Here is a 15,932-nt window from a genome sequence, read left to right on the forward strand (position 1 = left end):
TTTCTCCCGGTCCCCCGGGGCCGCGATGCCTTCTGAGGTCGCATTCGTTCTCCTCCTCCTCCACCAGGATTCCTTCTTTGCCTGCGCTTTGCTCTCCCCACTTTTGGCTCCTTACCTTGACTTCTTCATTGGCCCTTCTTCCCCTGTGGCTGTCCGCAGATTCACCTTCACGTGTCCTGTGGATTGGGGGAGCAAGGGGGCATCCCCTCACAACCATCGCTTTCTTACCCTGGGAGAGTAACTCATCCCTCTCCTCTCCTGTCACAGCGACACCCCCCCCGCCCCCCTCCCCCCGGCAGCCCCCCGGCAGCCCCCGGCAGCCCCCGCTTTTTCAACCCAGGCTGGTTTCCGGGGTTTCCTCCTACCCACTCTTGGCCCTGCGTGCGTAGCCGGGACTCTGTGGCTCTTTGGGCCCTGTGGAGTGTGCCCATGACATATTTAAGGTGTGGCTCAGCCTGCCCTTTTGCCCTCCTTACGCCCTACAGGCCGACCTCTGGGTCAGGACCCTTGATGGCCCTCAGGAGGGATCCTGTGGCAAGAGGCGGCCTGGCCAGGCCGTTGCACCCTTCCCTGGCGAGGCCGCGTGTAGCTTGTGTCTCCTTGCTGTAGCTTGGGTCTCCTTGTCATTCCATGTGCCTGTTACCCCCCACAGCGAGGCGCGCCTGGACTGCGTCCACGTCCACGAGGGCGCTGGCCCTGGCGCTGGCGCCGGCGCTGGCGCGGTGGGTGGTGGTGACAATTCTGCTTCTCTCTTTTCCTTTCACTTTCCATACCAAGGCTAGTGGCGGGGATGGGTGGGGGTGAGGGGTGGGGATGGTGGGGGTGGTGGGGGGTGTGGGGGGTGGGGGAGAGGGGCTTGGTGGGAGGGCGAATGGGTGGGGATGGGTGTGCTAGGGGCAGAGGGGAGGTGTGCGGGGAGGTGGGGGTGGGCTTGCGGGGCAGGGGCCAGGGGGCGGCGCAGGGGCAGGGGCAGCAGGGCCCAGTGTGTTTCCGAGGGTGGGGGGTGGGGTGGGGCGGGGCGGCTGGAGGCAGCCCGGGACCCAGGGATCCTCCTCCTACCCCTGATCTTGGGGTATGAAGAGACACAGGTGCAGCAGAAGGCAGGAGTGAGGAGGTGCCGCCGTTTCGAACTTTGTGGCCCCGCGGCGGTGGCGGTCAGGCTCATCTTTGAAAAACACGATCCAGGAGTTACTTTGCAAGGGAACCGCACCAGGAAGTCAGGACTCGGCAAAAGATGCCGTGGCTTTCCAGTCCTTGCAGTTTTTGTCCTTATCGAAGCTCTTAAAGTCAGTGCTGGGGCCCGTTGGAACCTCTTCAAGTTGTGCCCTCCTTCCCCTGGTTCCCAGTCCAGTCGTGTGACCCGGACCGAGAGAGATTTCAGGGAGTGCCTGCGAGCTGGGGGACGCGGACACACACACTCTCAGGCGGGCTCTCAAAGAGGGACACGCAGCCGGCCGTTCTGGGTTGCCTGAGCTGGTCATGTGTGAACAGGCCTGCTCAAGCGAGGGCTGTGAACCTGGAGCCTGGCCTGTTTACCCAGATAGATGGGGACTCCCCCACTGGAGGAGAGTCGGGGGCCATCCATCCTCCACGGGAGGTGGCCCTGTGTGGGGCCTGCCCCCTGACTTCCTGACTGGGCGATGTCTGGTGGCCTTGCCAAGGCCCCTGGGTGAGAGCAAGGGCTGCCTGCCTGCCCAGAGTCGGTGCTTGTGTGAGTGCTGGGTTCCCCTTTCCGGGGAGCCTCCTGGATGGGGCCCTGTGGGCTGCAGGTGGGGCCAGCCACTTCTGGCTGGTGGGGCTTGTCCGGTCAGCCCAAGGTGGGGGTGACCTCAGCCTGTAGCCCCAGGCCTTGGGAGGAAGCACAAAAGTGACTTGCAAGCCAGCAAGGTGGGTGGCCGCCAGCTTGTCCAGGAGAGGTCCTGTCCACTGTAAAGCCTCAGGCAGAGTCACAGAGGCCGGTTCCTGTGTCCTTTGCCCTTTATTTCTCCCGAGAGCAGGAGCCAAGAAAAATGGGGCAGCGCAAAAGGAAGGAAGAAGGCCTGCAGGGTGTCTGTCCTCCTGGTAGGTGGTCATTTGGCCCCGCGTATTTATTTGGTGGTCCCCTTGGGTCCCCTTGGCTGGTTGGTGTCTCTTTCTCTGGTTCTTCATGCCCAGTTATGGTGTCTAGTGGTGGTGGTAGTGGTGGTCCCGATGGTGTTGGGTTTTTGTGTGGGTGTTTTGCCTTGGGGGGAAGGTCAGAGGGGGGAGGGGGGAGGGGGGAGGGGGGAGGGGGGAGGGCGGGTGGGAGGATGGTAGTGGGGAAAGTCCGGTGGGCGGTGGTGGGGGTTTGTTTAGGTTTTCCTTTCTCTTTGTGCTTTCCCTTTCTTGGTTGGTGTGTGGGTGGGGTGGGGTGGGGTGGGGTGGGGGCTGTGTGTAGGGGCTGGGATGTGTGTGTTGTGGTTGTTGCTGGTTTTCTTTGTGTGTTTTGACTTTAGAAGGTGCTGAGGCCCAAGGTCTGCGCTGGTGGGGTGAAGGGGGGAGGGGGCGGGGTACGGGTTCAGTTGGCACAGTTGGCATTCGTGGAGCCATACTGCCATCAAGCGGAAATTGTTTCTGTCCCAGGGAGGTGCCTGGGCTCTCCTGCTCAGGAGAGCCCAGGAGCAGGAAGGAGAAGGCTCCTGTGTGTCTGTGTGTGTGTGTATGGTGGTGGGGAGGTGGGGGTTGGCGGTGGACCCAACGGGAAGCGGTGGGTCCTGTGCGCGCACCTGGACACCGGGCTCCCGGTCCTGTCTTCCCCGCTCTGCTCTGCTGGATCCGAGACTGGAGCTGAGGGAGTCACTCAGAAACCCCGGGCCGGGGGGGGGGGGGGGGGGCAGCCTGAGATGGCTGCCTGGGCACCCCCTCCCGCCCGCCCCGCGCCACAGCTGCCTGGGACTGCCAAGCACCAGTGGCCCCGAACCCAGGACCTCTAAATGCCTCCGCTCCCGGGGAGGCCAGGGGTGGCCCCAGGCAGGGCACCCTGCTGCTCCCCAGAAAGGGCAGCCAAGGAAATGTCCGCCTGGTCCCTGGGGACAGTGCTGAGTTGCTTCCCTTGGGCCCACCCCAAAATGGCTGACGGGGAAGCTCCGCCCCGGGCTGCTTGGTCTTGGGGCTGCCTGCTGTGTCCCCAGGGCCCCTAGAGCTCCTGCTGCCTCACTGGGTCCCAGCATCAGGCACACTTCCCTCTAGGCCTCAGAGCCCAGATCGGGGAAACCCTGGCTTGAGCCGAGCACAGCCGACCGGGCGCATCCCTGCTGACCCCTGTGCCTGGCAGAAGGCGCGTTGCTGCTGCCTGGGCTTTTCAGACACGGTTTCCGCTGGATGGCACTGTGGCTCCAGAAATGACAGTCACCCCTCTCCCTGCCCCCACTGGGCCTTCTGCCCTCCACTCCTCCCCTCCCCACCTTCGCTGCCTGGCACAGAGAGGGGAACAGCCACTACAACAACAACAACAACAACAAGGACCACAACCACCGCCACACAAATCATCCATCCTCCTCCTGCAGCCTCCTCCAGCCTCTGCCTCTTCCTCTCCTCCCCCTCCCTATGCCCCCCTCCTCAACCAAGCCGCAGAGCACCCTTCTCAAGTCTGGCTGGGCTCCTGGCCAACTTGACCACTTTGTGGCAAACCTGCAAGAGTATGCAGGCTTTGCTTTTTCTTTTTCTTCATGGGTTTAGTGTAATTGCGGTAACTGAACATGCGGTGTTAGATTGGTTTCAGGTGTCCAGTATAGGGATTCAACAGTTGCTTAGGTCACCTGCTGCTCAGCAGGACAAGTGCACTCCCTAATCCCCATCACCCGTTTCAGGCAACACTCCCTCCCCACGGGTAACCATCAGTTTTCTCTAAGACTCTATCTCTTGATATCTGTGTGTGTGTGTGTGTGTGTGTGTGTGTGTGTGTGTGTGTGTGTCTGAGAGAGAGAGAGAGAAAGAGAATGTGTGTCTCTCTGCTCATTTGCTTTCTTTTCTTGAAATCCGCATAGGAGTGAAATCATATGGTATTGTCTTTCTCTGACTGATTCATTTCACCTAGCATTATACTCTCTGCCCACCCCCTGCCCCATCCTTGCGAATGGCAAGAAGATTATTTCATTTTCATTTCAAGGGTGAATAGTATTCCCCCGACTCTCTCTCTCTCTCTGTCTCTCTCTCTCTGTGTGTGTGTGTGTGTGTCTGTGTGTGTGTGTGTGTGTGTGTTTGCGTGCATATGAACCACTTTGTCCATATGTCTTCTTTGTCCATTCGTCAATCCGATGGGCACTTGGGCTGCTTCCCTCTCTTGGCTATTGTAATTAATACTGCTGTAACATGGGGGTGCACGTATCCCTTTGAATTCGTGTTCTTGTAGTCTTTGGACAAATATCCAGTAGTGCGATTGCTGGGAGCATAGGGTGCTTGTAGTTTCACCTTTCCGAGGAACCTCCATACCGTTTTGCACTGTGGCAGCGGTCTCAGTTTGTGTTCCCAGCAACAGTTTAGGAGAGTTCCTTTTCCTCCACATCCTCACCAACACCTGTTGTTTCTTGTGTTATTGAATTTTGGCTGGGCTTTTCTTGACTCTGTCCATCCTCTTAGGCTCCCTGTCAAGACAGACGGCCCTCAAGAGATCCCACCAGTGGGCTTGCGGATTTCTCTTTGACTTTGAATCTTCAGACCCCCCCCCCACCCCCACCCCCGGCCGCTTGCTTGTCTCCACCGCGCCTGTCCCTTGGCAGCAGACTCCCGTCTCTCCAAGCCTCATGGTTCAGGGGACCAGCGGGCAGCCAGGTGCCACAGGGGTCCAGAACCTGTCGACCTGTCCTGCAGCACGGGGTCCTGCCAAGTGCCACCCGGCTCTGAGGGCCCCAGCTACCTCCCTCCATGGAACCCCCGGGCATTGGTTTGTGCCCAGGGGTGGGCCTTTTCGGAGATGGGATGGGTTGCAGAGGTGGGTGTCCCGGAAGGCCACTTGGCATCTCTTAGGGAGCTCGGTGCGCCTTTCCTAGAAGGCCTCTGTTCACGGGTTCGCGGCGGGGGTCTTTCTGCCCCCTGGCGTTGGTGGCCAGGCTTCCCTGGCTTCAGGTCTGCCCAGGGAGCTCTTCCATAAGACTTGCTCAGCTTTCTTCCAGGGCCCCTGCAAACTTTGACCCTTGGGCATGGGTGATGGAGGTCAGGAGGCCAGGGGAGTTGGAGGTGGGGGCGGGGGCGTTGCGGTGTGGCGGAAGAGGGTTTGGGGACTTGGTCTGGTATGTAGCTCTCTCTGATTCTCAGCCTAACCCGTGGTTGATGCTGTAGTACCCAGGCCCGGTATTCTCCCCGGAAAACGAATGAGCTGGGGGACCGGCGAGCAGGGGAGGAGAAGGAGGAGGTGTGTGTGTGTGTTGGGGGGGGGGGGTCGGGGATCCCCCTACCTCCAAACACCACCCCCTTCGGAGGAACCACGGAACACCTCAATGCGGCCCCGTGTTTCCAGGCCGGCCGGCAGGCAGGCAACACCAGGGATAAGGGCCTTGAATCCAGGAGCAGGCTGGGATGCAAAGCAAAGCAGTGGTCACCTCGGTGTGATTGTTTAAGGTCGTACCCTCCTAGCCATGCCACCCAGTGCCTGGACAACGTGATCCTGAGGCTTTCTACGGGTTCCCAGGTGGCTCCCTTCCTGGCCCTTTTGGAAAGGCTTCCTTGACGCCTGGGCCCATGGGAGCTCCAGAGGAGGGAAAATCCACACCCGCAGGGCAGGGAATTCCAACACTCCAACACTGGGTGGTATCTCAAGGACTCTTAGAATGGAGGAGTCCCTGTTTCGGACACTCTTCCACGCCAGGCTCTCCCAGGGATCGGGCAGACGTTTTGAAACTGGTGAGAGAAAAGAACACGCCGAAGACAACCCACAAACACTTTTTAAAGTCCCCACCGTCCTGCCAAGTAGGGCCAAAGGTGGATCTTTCGCACATAGGCCAGGGCAGGGAGCAACCACAACACACCTTCTTGGGAGAAATGCAGGGAGAAAGAAGGGCCGGGATTGGGTCCCCCAAGTGGTGGAATCCCCACTCTGCAGCATCTGGGGTCATCCTTGTTTTCTCACATCTGGACGCAGCCCCTCCACACCTTTCCCCGTAGTCCTGCCCATGCTTACCTTCGAAAACTCGGGCACATGCCTACACGCCTACACGCCTACACACCTACACGCCCGCGCGCGCGAACACGCACACGCACGCACATGCACCCGCACGGGGGCAGGCACGCAGGCACGCACGCGCGAGCGTACACACACACGCACGCGCACACACACACACACACACAGACACTCAGACACACAGGCCTACGTGCCTACGCAGCTTTATTCGGGTAGATCCGTCTGGGCGGGCACCCACACTCGCACACCGTGAATCTCTGTGCAAGGAGGCTCAGTGGGCCCCACGGACGCCCTTCCTTGTGTCCTTTCCTTCCTCCTTGCCCCTTTCAGTTTGGCCTCCCACTCCTCATTTGGGTCGTAGAGCACGGCAAAACAGGCCTCTCTCTGGACAGGGTTCGTTCAAACCCTCGCCTAAAAGTGGCTGAGACTTTGTCTGGGCGGATGGCTCTTCCCCTAGGAGGCCACTGCTGGTTTCTCCCGGTCCCCCGGGGCCGCGATGCCTTCTGAGGTCGCATTCGTTCTCCTCCTCCTCCACCAGGATTCCTTCTTTGCCTGCGCTTTGCTCTCCCCACTTTTGGCTCCTTACCTTGACTTCTTCATTGGCCCTTCTTCCCCTGTGGCTGTCCGCAGATTCACCTTCACGTGTCCTGTGGATTGGGGGAGCAAGGGGGCATCCCCTCACAACCATCGCTTTCTTACCCTGGGAGAGTAACTCATCCCTCTCCTCTCCTGTCACAGCGACACCCCCCCCGCCCCCCTCCCCCCGGCAGCCCCCCGGCAGCCCCCGGCAGCCCCCGGCAGCCCCCGGCAGCCCCCGCTTTTTCAACCCAGGCTGGTTTCCGGGGTTTCCTCCTACCCACTCTTGGCCCTGCGTGCGTAGCCGGGACTCTGTGGCTCTTTGGGCCCTGTGGAGTGTGCCCATGACATATTTAAGGTGTGGCTCAGCCTGCCCTTTTGCCCTCCTTACGCCCTACAGGCCGACCTCTGGGTCAGGACCCTTGATGGCCCTCAGGAGGGATCCTGTGGCAAGAGGCGGCCTGGCCAGGCCGTTGCACCCTTCCCTGGCGAGGCCGCGTGTAGCTTGTGTCTCCTTGCTGTAGCTTGGGTCTCCTTGTCATTCCATGTGCCTGTTACCCCCCACAGCGAGGCGCGCCTGGACTGCGTCCACGTCCACGAGGGCGCTGGCCCTGGCGCTGGCGCCGGCGCTGGCGCGGTGGGTGGTGGTGACAATTCTGCTTCTCTCTTTTCCTTTCACTTTCCATACCAAGGCTAGTGGCGGGGATGGGTGGGGGTGAGGGGTGGGGATGGTGGGGGTGGTGGGGGGTGTGGGGGGTGGGGGAGAGGGGCTTGGTGGGAGGGCGAATGGGTGGGGATGGGTGTGCTAGGGGCAGAGGGGAGGTGTGCGGGGAGGTGGGGGTGGGCTTGCGGGGCAGGGGCCAGGGGGCGGCGCAGGGGCAGGGGCAGCAGGGCCCAGTGTGTTTCCGAGGGTGGGGGGTGGGGTGGGGCGGGGCGGCTGGAGGCAGCCCGGGACCCAGGGATCCTCCTCCTACCCCTGATCTTGGGGTATGAAGAGACACAGGTGCAGCAGAAGGCAGGAGTGAGGAGGTGCCGCCGTTTCGAACTTTGTGGCCCCGCGGCGGTGGCGGTCAGGCTCATCTTTGAAAAACACGATCCAGGAGTTACTTTGCAAGGGAACCGCACCAGGAAGTCAGGACTCGGCAAAAGATGCCGTGGCTTTCCAGTCCTTGCAGTTTTTGTCCTTATCGAAGCTCTTAAAGTCAGTGCTGGGGCCCGTTGGAACCTCTTCAAGTTGTGCCCTCCTTCCCCTGGTTCCCAGTCCAGTCGTGTGACCCGGACCGAGAGAGATTTCAGGGAGTGCCTGCGAGCTGGGGGACGCGGACACACACACTCTCAGGCGGGCTCTCAAAGAGGGACACGCAGCCGGCCGTTCTGGGTTGCCTGAGCTGGTCATGTGTGAACAGGCCTGCTCAAGCGAGGGCTGTGAACCTGGAGCCTGGCCTGTTTACCCAGATAGATGGGGACTCCCCCACTGGAGGAGAGTCGGGGGCCATCCATCCTCCACGGGAGGTGGCCCTGTGTGGGGCCTGCCCCCTGACTTCCTGACTGGGCGATGTCTGGTGGCCTTGCCAAGGCCCCTGGGTGAGAGCAAGGGCTGCCTGCCTGCCCAGAGTCGGTGCTTGTGTGAGTGCTGGGTTCCCCTTTCCGGGGAGCCTCCTGGATGGGGCCCTGTGGGCTGCAGGTGGGGCCAGCCACTTCTGGCTGGTGGGGCTTGTCCGGTCAGCCCAAGGTGGGGGTGACCTCAGCCTGTAGCCCCAGGCCTTGGGAGGAAGCACAAAAGTGACTTGCAAGCCAGCAAGGTGGGTGGCCGCCAGCTTGTCCAGGAGAGGTCCTGTCCACTGTAAAGCCTCAGGCAGAGTCACAGAGGCCGGTTCCTGTGTCCTTTGCCCTTTATTTCTCCCGAGAGCAGGAGCCAAGAAAAATGGGGCAGCGCAAAAGGAAGGAAGAAGGCCTGCAGGGTGTCTGTCCTCCTGGTAGGTGGTCATTTGGCCCCGCGTATTTATTTGGTGGTCCCCTTGGGTCCCCTTGGCTGGTTGGTGTCTCTTTCTCTGGTTCTTCATGCCCAGTTATGGTGTCTAGTGGTGGTGGTAGTGGTGGTCCCGATGGTGTTGGGTTTTTGTGTGGGTGTTTTGCCTTGGGGGGAAGGTCAGAGGGGGGAGGGGGGAGGGGGGAGGGGGGAGGGGGGAGGGCGGGTGGGAGGATGGTAGTGGGGAAAGTCCGGTGGGCGGTGGTGGGGGTTTGTTTAGGTTTTCCTTTCTCTTTGTGCTTTCCCTTTCTTGGTTGGTGTGTGGGTGGGGTGGGGTGGGGTGGGGTGGGGGCTGTGTGTAGGGGCTGGGATGTGTGTGTTGTGGTTGTTGCTGGTTTTCTTTGTGTGTTTTGACTTTAGAAGGTGCTGAGGCCCAAGGTCTGCGCTGGTGGGGTGAAGGGGGGAGGGGGCGGGGTACGGGTTCAGTTGGCACAGTTGGCATTCGTGGAGCCATACTGCCATCAAGCGGAAATTGTTTCTGTCCCAGGGAGGTGCCTGGGCTCTCCTGCTCAGGAGAGCCCAGGAGCAGGAAGGAGAAGGCTCCTGTGTGTCTGTGTGTGTGTGTATGGTGGTGGGGAGGTGGGGGTTGGCGGTGGACCCAACGGGAAGCGGTGGGTCCTGTGCGCGCACCTGGACACCGGGCTCCCGGTCCTGTCTTCCCCGCTCTGCTCTGCTGGATCCGAGACTGGAGCTGAGGGAGTCACTCAGAAACCCCGGGCCGGGGGGGGGGGGGGGGGCAGCCTGAGATGGCTGCCTGGGCACCCCCTCCCGCCCGCCCCGCGCCACAGCTGCCTGGGACTGCCAAGCACCAGTGGCCCCGAACCCAGGACCTCTAAATGCCTCCGCTCCCGGGGAGGCCAGGGGTGGCCCCAGGCAGGGCACCCTGCTGCTCCCCAGAAAGGGCAGCCAAGGAAATGTCCGCCTGGTCCCTGGGGACAGTGCTGAGTTGCTTCCCTTGGGCCCACCCCAAAATGGCTGACGGGGAAGCTCCGCCCCGGGCTGCTTGGTCTTGGGGCTGCCTGCTGTGTCCCCAGGGCCCCTAGAGCTCCTGCTGCCTCACTGGGTCCCAGCATCAGGCACACTTCCCTCTAGGCCTCAGAGCCCAGATCGGGGAAACCCTGGCTTGAGCCGAGCACAGCCGACCGGGCGCATCCCTGCTGACCCCTGTGCCTGGCAGAAGGCGCGTTGCTGCTGCCTGGGCTTTTCAGACACGGTTTCCGCTGGATGGCACTGTGGCTCCAGAAATGACAGTCACCCCTCTCCCTGCCCCCACTGGGCCTTCTGCCCTCCACTCCTCCCCTCCCCACCTTCGCTGCCTGGCACAGAGAGGGGAACAGCCACTACAACAACAACAACAACAACAAGGACCACAACCACCGCCACACAAATCATCCATCCTCCTCCTGCAGCCTCCTCCAGCCTCTGCCTCTTCCTCTCCTCCCCCTCCCTATGCCCCCCTCCTCAACCAAGCCGCAGAGCACCCTTCTCAAGTCTGGCTGGGCTCCTGGCCAACTTGACCACTTTGTGGCAAACCTGCAAGAGTATGCAGGCTTTGCTTTTTCTTTTTCTTCATGGGTTTAGTGTAATTGCGGTAACTGAACATGCGGTGTTAGATTGGTTTCAGGTGTCCAGTATAGGGATTCAACAGTTGCTTAGGTCACCTGCTGCTCAGCAGGACAAGTGCACTCCCTAATCCCCATCACCCGTTTCAGGCAACACTCCCTCCCCACGGGTAACCATCAGTTTTCTCTAAGACTCTATCTCTTGATATCTGTGTGTGTGTGTGTGTGTGTGTGTGTGTGTGTGTGTGTGTGTGTGTCTGAGAGAGAGAGAGAGAAAGAGAATGTGTGTCTCTCTGCTCATTTGCTTTCTTTTCTTGAAATCCGCATAGGAGTGAAATCATATGGTATTGTCTTTCTCTGACTGATTCATTTCACCTAGCATTATACTCTCTGCCCACCCCCTGCCCCATCCTTGCGAATGGCAAGAAGATTATTTCATTTTCATTTCAAGGGTGAATAGTATTCCCCCGACTCTCTCTCTCTCTCTGTCTCTCTCTCTCTGTGTGTGTGTGTGTGTCTGTGTGTGTGTGTGTGTGTGTGTGTTTGCGTGCATATGAACCACTTTGTCCATATGTCTTCTTTGTCCATTCGTCAATCCGATGGGCACTTGGGCTGCTTCCCTCTCTTGGCTATTGTAATTAATACTGCTGTAACATGGGGGTGCACGTATCCCTTTGAATTCGTGTTCTTGTAGTCTTTGGACAAATATCCAGTAGTGCGATTGCTGGGAGCATAGGGTGCTTGTAGTTTCACCTTTCCGAGGAACCTCCATACCGTTTTGCACTGTGGCAGCGGTCTCAGTTTGTGTTCCCAGCAACAGTTTAGGAGAGTTCCTTTTCCTCCACATCCTCACCAACACCTGTTGTTTCTTGTGTTATTGAATTTTGGCTGGGCTTTTCTTGACTCTGTCCATCCTCTTAGGCTCCCTGTCAAGACAGACGGCCCTCAAGAGATCCCACCAGTGGGCTTGCAGATTTCTCTTTGACTTTGAATCTTCAGACCCCCCCCACCCCCACCCCCGGCCGCTTGCTTGTCTCCACCGCGCCTGTCCCTTGGCAGCAGACTCCCGTCTCTCCAAGCCTCATGGTTCAGGGGACCAGCGGGCAGCCAGGTGCCACAGGGGTCCAGAACCTGTCGACCTGTCCTGCAGCACGGGGTCCTGCCAAGTGCCACCCGGCTCTGAGGGCCCCAGCTACCTCCCTCCATGGAACCCCCGGGCATTGGTTTGTGCCCAGGGGTGGGCCTTTTCGGAGATGGGATGGGTTGCAGAGGTGGGTGTCCCGGAAGGCCACTTGGCATCTCTTAGGGAGCTCGGTGCGCCTTTCCTAGAAGGCCTCTGTTCACGGGTTCGCGGCGGGGGTCTTTCTGCCCCCTGGCGTTGGTGGCCAGGCTTCCCTGGCTTCAGGTCTGCCCAGGGAGCTCTTCCATAAGACTTGCTCAGCTTTCTTCCAGGGCCCCTGCAAACTTTGACCCTTGGGCATGGGTGATGGAGGTCAGGAGGCCAGGGGAGTTGGAGGTGGGGGCGGGGGCGTTGCGGTGTGGCGGAAGAGGGTTTGGGGACTTGGTCTGGTATGTAGCTCTCTCTGATTCTCAGCCTAACCCGTGGTTGATGCTGTAGTACCCAGGCCCGGTATTCTCCCCGGAAAACGAATGAGCTGGGGGACCGGCGAGCAGGGGAGGAGAAGGAGGAGGTGTGTGTGTGTGTTGGGGGGGGGGTCGGGGATCCCCCTACCTCCAAACACCACCCCCTTCGGAGGAACCACGGAACACCTCAGTGCGGCCCCGCGTTTCCAGGCCGGCCGGCAGGCAGGCAACACCAGGGATAAGGGCCTTGAATCCAGGAGCAGGCTGGGATGCAAAGCAAAGCAGTGGTCACCTCGGTGTGATTGTTTAAGGTCGTACCCTCCTAGCCATGCCACCCAGTGCCTGGACAACGTGATCCTGAGGCTTTCTACGGGTTCCCAGGTGGCTCCCTTCCTGGCCCTTTTGGAAAGGCTTCCTTGACGCCTGGGCCCATGGGAGCTCCAGAGGAGGGAAAATCCACACCCGCAGGGCAGGGAATTCCAACACTCCAACACTGGGTGGTATCTCAAGGACTCTTAGAATGGAGGAGTCCCTGTTTCGGACACTCTTCCACGCCAGGCTCTCCCAGGGATCGGGCAGACGTTTTGAAACTGGTGAGAGAAAAGAACACGCCGAAGACAACCCACAAACACTTTTTAAAGTCCCCACCATCCTGCCAAGTAGGGCCAAAGGTGGATCTTTCGCACATAGGCCAGGGCAGGGAGCAACCACAACACACCTTCTTGGGAGAAATGCAGGGAGAAAGAAGGGCCGGGATTGGGTCCCCCAAGTGGTGGAATCCCCACTCTGCAGCATCTGGGGTCATCCTTGTTTTCTCACATCTGGACGCAGCCCCTCCACACCTTTCCCCGTAGTCCTGCCCATGCTTACCTTCGAAAACTCGGGCACATGCCTACACGCCTACACGCCTACACACCTACACGCCCGCGCGCGCGAACACGCACACGCACGCACATGCACCCGCACGGGGGCAGGCACGCAGGCACGCACGCGCGAGCGTACACACACACGCACGCGCACACACACACACGCACACACTCAGACACACAGGCCTACGTGCCTACGCAGCTTTATTCGGGTAGATCCGTCTGGGCGGGCACCCACACTCGCACACCGTGAATCTCTGTGCAAGGAGGCTCAGTGGGCCCCACGGACGCCCTTCCTTGTGTCCTTTCCTTCCTCCTTGCCCCTTTCAGTTTGGCCTCCCACTCCTCATTTGGGTCGTAGAGCACGGCAAAACAGGCCTCTCTCTGGACAGGGTTCGTTCAAACCCTCGCCTAAAAGTGGCTGAGACTTTGTCTGGGCGGATGGCTCTTCCCCTAGGAGGCCACTGCTGGTTTCTCCCGGTCCCCCGGGGCCGCGATGCCTTCTGAGGTCGCATTCGTTCTCCTCCTCCTCCACCAGGATTCCTTCTTTGCCTGCGCTTTGCTCTCCCCACTTTTGGCTCCTTACCTTGACTTCTTCATTGGCCCTTCTTCCCCTGTGGCTGTCCGCAGATTCACCTTCACGTGTCCTGTGGATTGGGGGAGCAAGGGGGCATCCCCTCACAACCATCGCTTTCTTACCCTGGGAGAGTAACTCATCCCTCTCCTCTCCTGTCACAGCGACACCCCCCCCGCCCCCCTCCCCCCGGCAGCCCCCCGGCAGCCCCCGGCAGCCCCCGCTTTTTCAACCCAGGCTGGTTTCCGGGGTTTCCTCCTACCCACTCTTGGCCCTGCGTGCGTAGCCGGGACTCTGTGGCTCTTTGGGCCCTGTGGAGTGTGCCCATGACATATTTAAGGTGTGGCTCAGCCTGCCCTTTTGCCCTCCTTACGCCCTACAGGCCGACCTCTGGGTCAGGACCCTTGATGGCCCTCAGGAGGGATCCTGTGGCAAGAGGCGGCCTGGCCAGGCCGTTGCACCCTTCCCTGGCGAGGCCGCGTGTAGCTTGTGTCTCCTTGCTGTAGCTTGGGTCTCCTTGTCATTCCATGTGCCTGTTACCCCCCACAGCGAGGCGCGCCTGGACTGCGTCCACGTCCACGAGGGCGCTGGCCCTGGCGCTGGCGCCGGCGCTGGCGCGGTGGGTGGTGGTGACAATTCTGCTTCTCTCTTTTCCTTTCACTTTCCATACCAAGGCTAGTGGCGGGGATGGGTGGGGGTGAGGGGTGGGGATGGTGGGGGTGGTGGGGGGTGTGGGGGGTGGGGGAGAGGGGCTTGGTGGGAGGGCGAATGGGTGGGGATGGGTGTGCTAGGGGCAGAGGGGAGGTGTGCGGGGAGGTGGGGGTGGGCTTGCGGGGCAGGGGCCAGGGGGCGGCGCAGGGGCAGGGGCAGCAGGGCCCAGTGTGTTTCCGAGGGTGGGGGGTGGGGTGGGGCGGGGCGGCTGGAGGCAGCCCGGGACCCAGGGATCCTCCTCCTACCCCTGATCTTGGGGTATGAAGAGACACAGGTGCAGCAGAAGGCAGGAGTGAGGAGGTGCCGCCGTTTCGAACTTTGTGGCCCCGCGGCGGTGGCGGTCAGGCTCATCTTTGAAAAACACGATCCAGGAGTTACTTTGCAAGGGAACCGCACCAGGAAGTCAGGACTCGGCAAAAGATGCCGTGGCTTTCCAGTCCTTGCAGTTTTTGTCCTTATCGAAGCTCTTAAAGTCAGTGCTGGGGCCCGTTGGAACCTCTTCAAGTTGTGCCCTCCTTCCCCTGGTTCCCAGTCCAGTCGTGTGACCCGGACCGAGAGAGATTTCAGGGAGTGCCTGCGAGCTGGGGGACGCGGACACACACACTCTCAGGCGGGCTCTCAAAGAGGGACACGCAGCCGGCCGTTCTGGGTTGCCTGAGCTGGTCATGTGTGAACAGGCCTGCTCAAGCGAGGGCTGTGAACCTGGAGCCTGGCCTGTTTACCCAGATAGATGGGGACTCCCCCACTGGAGGAGAGTCGGGGGCCATCCATCCTCCACGGGAGGTGGCCCTGTGTGGGGCCTGCCCCCTGACTTCCTGACTGGGCGATGTCTGGTGGCCTTGCCAAGGCCCCTGGGTGAGAGCAAGGGCTGCCTGCCTGCCCAGAGTCGGTGCTTGTGTGAGTGCTGGGTTCCCCTTTCCGGGGAGCCTCCTGGATGGGGCCCTGTGGGCTGCAGGTGGGGCCAGCCACTTCTGGCTGGTGGGGCTTGTCCGGTCAGCCCAAGGTGGGGGTGACCTCAGCCTGTAGCCCCAGGCCTTGGGAGGAAGCACAAAAGTGACTTGCAAGCCAGCAAGGTGGGTGGCCGCCAGCTTGTCCAGGAGAGGTCCTGTCCACTGTAAAGCCTCAGGCAGAGTCACAGAGGCCGGTTCCTGTGTCCTTTGCCCTTTATTTCTCCCGAGAGCAGGAGCCAAGAAAAATGGGGCAGCGCAAAAGGAAGGAAGAAGGCCTGCAGGGTGTCTGTCCTCCTGGTAGGTGGTCATTTGGCCCCGCGTATTTATTTGGTGGTCCCCTTGGGTCCCCTTGGCTGGTTGGTGTCTCTTTCTCTGGTTCTTCATGCCCAGTTATGGTGTCTAGTGGTGGTGGTAGTGGTGGTCCCGATGGTGTTGGGTTTTTGTGTGGGTGTTTTGCCTTGGGGGGAAGGTCAGAGGGGGGAGGGGGGAGGGGGGAGGGGGGAGGGCGGGTGGGAGGATGGTAGTGGGGAAAGTCCGGTGGGCGGTGGTGGGGGTTTGTTTAGGTTTTCCTTTCTCTTTGTGCTTTCCCTTTCTTGGTTGGTGTGTGGGTGGGGTGGGGTGGGGTGGGGTGGGGGCTGTGTGTAGGGGCTGGGATGTGTGTGTTGTGGTTGTTGCTGGTTTTCTTTGTGTGTTTTGACTTTAGAAGGTGCTGAGGCCCAAGGTCTGCGCTGGTGGGGTGAAGGGGGGAGGGGGCGGGGTACGGGTTCAGTTGGCACAGTTGGCATTCGTGGAGCCATACTGCCATCAAGCGGAAATTGTTTCTGTCCCAGGGAGGTGCCTGGGCTCTCCTGCTCAGGAGAGCCCAGGAGCAGGAAGGAGAAGGCTCCTGTGTGTCTGTGTGTGTGTGTATGGTGGTGGGGAGGTGGGGGTTGGCGGTGGACCCAACG

The 15,932-nt window shown here is 60.6% G+C and overlaps 1 protein-coding gene across 2 annotated transcripts in view; it reads left to right on the plus strand.

The window, feature by feature from the left end:
- Positions 1–15,932, plus strand: part of NBDY (negative regulator of P-body association) — a 216,188-nt gene that overhangs the window by 153,485 nt on the left and 46,771 nt on the right. Inside the window, exon 1 of one of the 2 annotated variants that reach the window (XR_013966308.1) lies at positions 14,880–15,282. The exons of the other annotated variant lie outside the window; for it this stretch is intronic. The gene's annotated coding sequence lies outside the window, so the exon portion shown is untranslated. Of the gene's footprint in view, positions 1–14,879; positions 15,283–15,932 lie in introns of those variants that run through there. 2 annotated transcript variants of the gene reach the window in all.

The sequence above is a fragment of the Martes martes genome (assembly GCF_963455335.1).
Source record: "Martes martes genome assembly, chromosome: X".
Lineage (NCBI taxonomy): Eukaryota > Metazoa > Chordata > Mammalia > Carnivora > Mustelidae > Martes > Martes martes.